Here is an 8760-nt window from a genome sequence, read left to right on the forward strand (position 1 = left end):
TTAGACCCAGAAGGAACATTATGTATTTTCTTTTTCCAGGTTAATAGGACGTGATGCTGTTATAAAGATAAAAGATATTATGTGGTTCTCTATACTATATTGTATCTGGTCCTATAGATGTTTCTGTTTCAGTTAATCATTTCCAAATAATAATGTCTATCTGAAGTACCACTTAAAGGACCATTATGGATTTTATTTTCAGTAGAAAATGATTAAATCAGGATCAGAAAGTATCATTAGATATTAAGGAAACATGCTGATTTAAAGCACTGGCAGCTCTTGTCAGCAGCACTTCAGTCAGTACGTTCCTATTCGGACTGTGCAGTTTTGGGCTCTGAGTCGGCCTGCTGCTCATTCCCCAATACTAACTCCACCCTTGAGGTGGCCAGTAGAGGTGGGCGATACCAGGAATTTTGGTACTGATCCAATACTAAGTAAATGCAGGGCCAGTTTTTTTAATATCGATACCGATACTTTTTAATATTTAAGCTTAATAGATCCAAAGGATCCAAAATACCTAGGATAGAATTTCACCAAACATTGTGTGACAACAAAATACTATTTTTGTTTAGAAACATTGGAACAGTAACAAAACAAAGTTTGCCTTAACATTATTAAAACCACAATACAAAAATTCAACAAAAATTCTCCATACACTAGACATTTTCTAGTTCTTTCTTTCTTTTTTCTTTTTTCAAATAGAATTGTTCTTAGGAAAAACAATACAAATAAGTAATTTTCTTCCTTTTAGTGCAACTGTGTAAAAAAATATTATTATGAAAAATATATATATAAAAAAAATACTGTTTTTTTTTTACACAAGTATTGCTCAATACCAATACCAGCGTTAGTGTCGATATAATCGATATTTGGATCGATCTGCCCACCTCTAGTGGTCAGTACACAACAGCAAGCAGTGCTGCAGCATGAAAGCTAGCAAAAAGGCTGGTTCAGCTGAAACCTTAGCTTCTATACAGCCTAATATACAGGAGAACCCTCCCACCCACTACACAGCTTCTTCAGCCTGCTGCCATCAGGGAGGAGACTGAGGAGTCTCGGGGCGAGGACCAGCAGACTGTGAGACAGCCCCATCCATCAGGCTGTGAGGATGCTGAACTCTCTTCCTGCTCTACCCCCATCCCAATCCTGCCCCCCGCACACACTCACTCAGCATCCTGACCCCCCCACTCCCCCACTAATACAGTACTGAAACTCTGCACTACAATACACAAAGTACAGGTCCCTTTCCAACAGACTCGCACCAAACACCCAATGCCTGCACTACTGCTATACTTGCACTGTCTATACGCACTTTAATTCCTCAAAAACTGTGAACTTTAAGAACTTTACGCACTCATTCACTTTACCAGCCTTAAGCTATATACCATATTTGCACTACTGTTATAAACTATTGATACTGTCATTCCATCCTAATCACCATCAATATTGCACTGTTGTCTTTCGTCTTACTTATGTTTATTGTGTCTTGTTGTATTGTACATATAGTGTCTCCAACACTCCAACATAATTTAGATTATATATCTATTTCTTTTTTTACTTATATTTATATATCTATTTTTCCCCACCGCTACTGCACCTTGTTTTGTCTCATGTATGTCTATTTGTGTCCCTGCTGTATTGTGCACATAGTGTCTCCCATTCTCTTTTATTATATCTATTGTCTGTACTTGCTGTAAATTTGGGAAGGAGAGTAATGTAATTTCAATTCTCTGTATGTCCTGTACATATGCAGTATTGACAATAAAACTATTTGACTTGACTTGACTTGAAAAGCCTTGCCATGTCACAAAAAAGCTCAGTGACCAAACAAGGAAAAAAACAAGGGTGAATATTGGCAGTGTGTTTGAAAGTTGGAGAAGACTTAAAGCTTAGAAAGACTACAAGAACGACCCAGAGCTGCTACTTTTCTCCTGAACAGATAAGATAACTGGCTAGGTAATTTAGTCAGGTAATTTATCACCACCACTAGATGTGCTATTAGGGACTGGTGTTTAAATTAATTTAAAAATTGAGTGTTCACATTCATATCAGTGGTCTATGTGCAGCTGGGATAACAAGGCAGAGGATATCTGAGAGAGCTAGATAGGTTAGCACATAGACTGTGTATAGCTAGCAAGGTTAGCTAAAATGTTCTGGAGTACTAGCTAATGTAATCATGCTACACACACTCTGTGGTGTTTTGAAATTGGACTGCTGTAGCTATTTCACACGCTCGCTCTCAGTTCCTACTAAAAGCTTCTTTAAACCTTTTAAAAAGCTTTAAACACTCTCGCTGACTGAAAAAAAAAAATCAGCAAGAAGGAGCTGTTGAAATCGAATTAAAATTTATGGGTCAGTTTCCCAGACAGGGATTAAGCCTAGTTATAGACTATATTTCCCTTTCAGTGAAAAATCTCCAGTTAAAATGCTGTGTAGTCCAAAACTAGATTTAATCCCTTTCTGGGAAACTGCCCCATATATAAGTGAAAATATTAGCAATCAATGGCAAGCTTTACACCCAGAAATAACAGTAATTAAGAGATTTTGCACCATTAAACATAAACAAAATAACATGTAACTAACAGTGTTGCAAAAGAGAAATTCATTTTAAAAAGTCACATGTAATTGTGTCATTTTAGGTTTTTTTTTATAGGCAACATCAAAATGTTTTAAGTCTAAATGTACAAAATTTTGTCATAAAAAGGTGCCAAAATGCTTTTATTCAGTAGTTTTTTTCCTTTGATTAATATGCATAAGTATGGACTTTGGTTAGAGAGAAAAATGCCCAAGATGTGATCTGCTGCTGATCTTCCATATTTCGCTCTATCCGGAGGGGGGGGGGGGGTTTGCTGGGGTCCTCTGTGATTTTGTTCCCGTTCAGAATGACCATGTATGTGTTTTTCTCAGACGTCCTCTGAGAAAATTACAGGCTGAATTACCTACTGCTTTTTGGGATTTGTGACCTTGCATTTATTAAAATAGCTATTTGTCCACTGACACGCACCATAAGGTACTTAAGGAGCTACTGAATGTGATGTCGTGATCAAGAAAGCCAAAAATCTCACTGGTCCTCCTGTTTTTTTAATTGCAGTCCAGATGCAAGAGTTTTATCACTGAGTAGAAGTGTGAAATATTTTTCACAGACGTTCCCCTACAAACCTAATCCCATCCAGATAGGGCGGAAAGGGTCCTTGCTTTTATCAGATAGATTACATCACAATGCTAATTCACAGCAGTCTTTAATAAGTGGTTAGCAAGCTAAAGAGATTGTATCAGGTTAGCTCTTAGTTTGCCAGAACGTTTTTTGGGGAAAAAAAGCAGATCTTTTCTTCAGGCATGTGGCTTTAGGGGCAGTGATCCAGAAATGTATTGATCACTTTAAAAGATGTGATGGCAGTGTTTCTGCAGGGAGCAGGCCTTATGCAAATTAAATCATGTGCACCCATGGGATTTTTTTTTCTGCACATTCTAAATACTATTTTTTTTATTCATAACCTTGTTATTTTGACATAAAATATGCAGATTTATATTTTATGGTGGGTACATGACAATGACAACTAACAGGAGTCAATATCAAGAGCTTAGCAAAATAGTCTGACAGTAGTCTGAATAGATTTTAGCTTTAGATGGCATTAGCTTGTAGTCTAGGTTTTTTTTTTTCAATTTACAACACAAAGTAAAGGACAACTGGCTGCTTCAAGTTCAGTAATAAGTAATAAAGAGAAGATGAATATACATAAGAATCCACAGAGTAAAGTGTTTTTATCATGTGGTACTCTTTCACGGAACACATCAGACACGGGAACAATGGGAGAAATATTCAGAACTTTATTGCAACTACTCTGGTTGTAAAGAAAACCCCATAACTGCATCCAAAACACAATGGATTGAGACAGTGCCATTACCATAATCAGGAAATAAGGCTCTAAAACTCACAACAAACTAAGCAGCATTCATTAACAAGTGTTACTCTGCTGTAAGGCCCACAGATTTTTCACCTACTTTCATACCCATCATTTAACAGTGGAGCCTGCAGTAGGAAGCTTTATGACCCCAGTTTGTGTTGAGGCTGTGATTTCTAGGACTGATATTAAAGCCAGTGAGGAAGAAGACACTTAAAATGAGAGATATATGATATGATAAATGCTTGACAAAAAAATTGTTTTTTTCCCCATCCTGTACTCTGAGTGACCTGAGAGGCCTAACAGAATCAGTAAGAGCACCTCATCCAGATCAGCGTTACGATCCACAAGCCAGGATGCTTTATTTTTTTGTCAGAAACCTTTCCAAGAGCTTTCTGAAGATCCTGAGAGGACATATGCTACTCCCTTATGGAAGATACCAACTTAAAAATGTAAAGTGAATACCTCTATTTAGGCATTTTTTACTTTTTTTAATCCCCTAAAACACCCAATCTACCCCTTTAAACAACCCAAGGAAAGCACACCTTTGGTTAGATATGAGTAGGTGCTTTTGGCTTAGACCTGTCTGATCCTTTAAATCAAAAGGTTCAAGGTAGTTGGGATGCTTTTATATATTAGAAGAATGAATGATTAGGCAACATACAGGGGCAGGTGTGAAACATACAGGAGCATAGATGCAAAAGCTTAAACAAATATTGAGTTTTCAACAAATCAGTTATATAATAATAATCATAATTACAATAAAAAATAGAATAACCCTTCTGTACCCAAACAACAACGGAACATTAGAAAAAAAAATCAACACAAAAATAAAGCGAATGGTCCCTTGGTAACAATCAAAGAGCAGGAAGGTGGCATGGTATGGGGTAGCTCTGTGTGTGTTAATTAGAAAAAAGGAAAAATAACATACTCTGTGTGTGAAAATTAGAAAAAAAGAAAAATAACATACTTCATTTTTTCTTTTTTCCCCCTACATCTACTGGCAACCACACTGTAAACTCCAGACTCTTCAAAGTAACATAGCATCACTGGAAAACACACAAAGAAAAAATAAAGAAGAAAAAACAGAAAAGGGTAAAAAGAAGCAAGGGGTGGATTATAAAGTTGACTTTGAGGCTAAACAACTAATGTTAAATATAAAAAAGGAATATTCCAGCATGGTAAGATGACAATAATAATAACTGGGTACACTTTACTGTATGAAAGATTATATGACACGCATACAAATCCAGCTCTTTTAGGACAAAAATACAAATTAAAGCAGAATATTAACATCATATTAACTAAATTTATTCATTATGACCTTTATTGCCATATAATCAGATGTCAACTAGGTCAAGATGTAATAACAAACAAACTAATAATAACACACTGTTACCACCAGCTTATATAACTTCTTAAGCAAAAATTATTACCTAATTTTATAAGCAACAGGCACATTTTAATTCATGTGGGTTCTAAACAGTGCCAGGCAGGGCTGAACGGAATATTGCAATGTCATTTTTTCCCCAGTATTGTGCAGCCCTAGTGTCAATTTCTTTTTTTAAATTAATGTGATTTTATTAAAGTTAAAAAGACTTTCAATAACTTTTGATGCACCATAAAGTGTTCCATATTTTAAAGTGAGGTTCTATTTCAGGCTACAGCACTTTGCATCACAAATTCAATATCTATACATTTTAACAGAGTGTTTGTTCTGCATAGTTACTCATTATAATCTAATAGATCACACAATAGAAATTCTTGCAGATTTTCACATAACAGACCTCCAGCTATATACTAATAAATGTAGTAATTAAGTAAGTAAGTAAATGAATCATTTAAAAATCTATCATTCAAATGTGTTGAATAATTTTTTTTTCGATAAACGATACTGGCTGGACTAAGTGTAGCTTTATAGTTATTATTAAAGTATGAAGATTTATGTAGAAAAAAGCTGAAATATTCCTTTGAAAAAATGCCTTAATTGGCAAACCAATTTATCCAACTTCATAAAACACCCCAAACTGCATCTAATCTCATGAAAATGTAAAGACTGTAACAGTGACTACGCAAAATACCTATTCTGAGAAAACTACTGAAATAGTCGAAGTGATCAGGCACTGAAAATATTATGACAGAAAGGAACATTGAACATCAGTAACATCTGGATTCCCTGCTTTCAGTAACTAAGAAAACCGCTCTTCACTCGTCTTTAAAACATCACATTAGTGAGCACATCTCCAGTCTGACATTAGTGACCAAATCTAACCTACATCAGACTGAGCTTCAGTACCGCAGCGCATGATGCCTTGATTTTACTTCATTAGATCAATTCTTCAGACGTCGTACTTCACATATGCAACACGTTTCTTCATAATAAACAATATCGGGTAACATGATATTGAACGGCAGCATTCATAAATCCACGAGCCATTAATGGCATAAAGCATAAATAAAGCTATATAAACAATTATAAATGTTTACTGGAGCAGCTGTCATAAGAGTTTTCAGGTGAAACGGCACCAGAACTGAACAAAGCAGCCTTAAAGGATGAAGCCTTAAAGGATGAAGCCTTGATGGATGAAGCCTTGTTAAATGTGTATGTTGGTGTGATCAGTTGTCAGTTTCATGTAGCCTTACGAATGCTGCCCACAAAGACTTCATAACGTTTAAATGTAATGGAAATGCCTTCTAATAGCCTTCTAACACATTGTTGCTGCCACCAAAACCTTGCCTCTTCATTTTTGTCAATTTTATTTTGTTGTTTTTCTTAAAGAAAATTAAGCAGGATTATTTCTTCTCCTGTAAAAATTGCCTTTTAGATGGCTCCGAGTGGTCCAGCGGACTAAGCACCGCCACTATGATAAGGAGATTGCAGGTTCGAATCCTGTTCATGTAGCTTGCCATCGGCTACCAGAGCCTCGAGAGAGAACAATTGGCCTTGCGCTCTTGGGGTGGATAGATGGTGCTCTCTCCCCACTACACTCCAAAAGGTGATGCCCTACTGGTGTTGGGGCATTACTAGTGATAGGGGGAGTCCTAATGAGTGGGTTGGGTAATTGCCCATGTAAATTGGGGAGAAAATAGAAAAAAAAAAGAAAGAAAACAAATAGTAGTTTAGAAGCTCCAACATTTTGTGTGACAGCGACAAAACAACTATTTCATCGTAGCATTTTATGCACTATATACCCTTCTGAGCATATCTTAGATATTGTAAAACATAAAAAGAATAGTTTTACTATATTGCCCAGCCCTACTTGGAATGGATGAAGACGCTATTAGACAAAACACATTTAAAATATTGTGCATCTGTGACTGTAACAATATGTGTAACTATTAGGTCTAGACAAGTAATGAATAATAATTTAGTGATAATTTAACAATATAATTATATTGCAGTATGCAGTATAATTTAAAAATGGCAGTGCAAAATGTGCTATTTTTAATTCTCTCATTATTTTATCACATTTTTTGGTCAAAACCTTTTTCTTCTATTTGATTCATTCAATCAGTTTGAAACACTCTTATCTGGAACTATGATTGATCTCGCTTGCATATTTCAGATTTGTGTGTGATATTAGTACTGCAAAAGGAGATGAGATTGATATCAATTATTTCTGCTGATACTAGATTTAGTAAAATATGTCAGCAGTTTACTGAAGTAAAGTCACTGATACTTTAAGCTAGTAATCGTTTAATAAATTCTAAAATAGCTAAATGTGTAGGTTACTACTGCACTAAACTGCGCTATTATTTTAATTTATTTATTAACTGAATTGTATATAAATGTTGTACTTGCATCCCAATTTCTAGTTTTTAAAATGATTTCACTAGCAGCATCATCAGACATTAGAGGTGTGCCAAAAAATCGATTCACATAAGAATCTTGATTCTCATTTACTACGATTCAGAATCGATTTAAAATGTCCCAAAATCGATTCTGAGGGGCGGGTTTTAGACTGATTTTGGGCTGGGTATTTTTGTTGGACCTGGCAACCCTGGGGATAGCGCTTGTCCTTTCAAACGGAGATCTTCCAGACACACACAGAGCGTAGGTGTTTGAGAATCACCGGTAAGATGGCAGAACAAGCACTATATTACATTAGATTAACGTGTAGTTTCAATGTTTTATGGCAGAATGCTTCATAACAAGCATAAAAAAGATCGCTAGTAGTTAGTTTCAGTAACTGTTAGCTAGCTAACTAGCTAACTTTCCAGTTCCACCTTAAATAACGCTACAGGTGGCAGCGGGCTGCAGCATTTAAGGCGGAACGGAAAAATACAATAAGCTAATCAGAGCTAATTTCAGCTCCTCATCACAGAGGAATTAAGGAATGGACCATATGAATTAATTTCTCCACCTCCTGCCCCCTTTCTGAAGAAATACAACGACCTTAAATTAACTAGTTAATCAGCAGCTGCTCCTGAACTTTAGCGCTCCACTGCTATCATCACATCAGCCCAGCAGCGTCACCTACACACCACCGCTAGTAGCCTGGTAATAAAGCAGTGTTATTTATTATTTATTTATTGTTCATTAACGTCATTGTGATATCCCAGTGATTTCTCTGTCACTGAGGACCCAAATTTCTGCACATTTTATTGTTTTTGTAACACATTACTTGCTCCAGGACCAGTGTATATTATGGAGGGTTTTTTTTCAATAAGATTCATAAGCCAGAAGCAGAAATTTTTATAATTCAAATCATTTTGAATCAAAAATCGATTTTGAATCGAATCGTGGCCCCCAAAATCGGAATCGAATCGAATCGTGAGATAGTAAACGATTCCCACCCCTATCAGACATGTACATGAAAGATGTTCAGATTCTGAATGTGTGTGTGTGTCTCACTGC

This window comes from Astyanax mexicanus, chromosome 12, assembly GCF_023375975.1.
Source record: "Astyanax mexicanus isolate ESR-SI-001 chromosome 12, AstMex3_surface, whole genome shotgun sequence".
In the NCBI taxonomy this organism is placed as follows: domain Eukaryota; kingdom Metazoa; phylum Chordata; class Actinopteri; order Characiformes; family Acestrorhamphidae; genus Astyanax; species Astyanax mexicanus.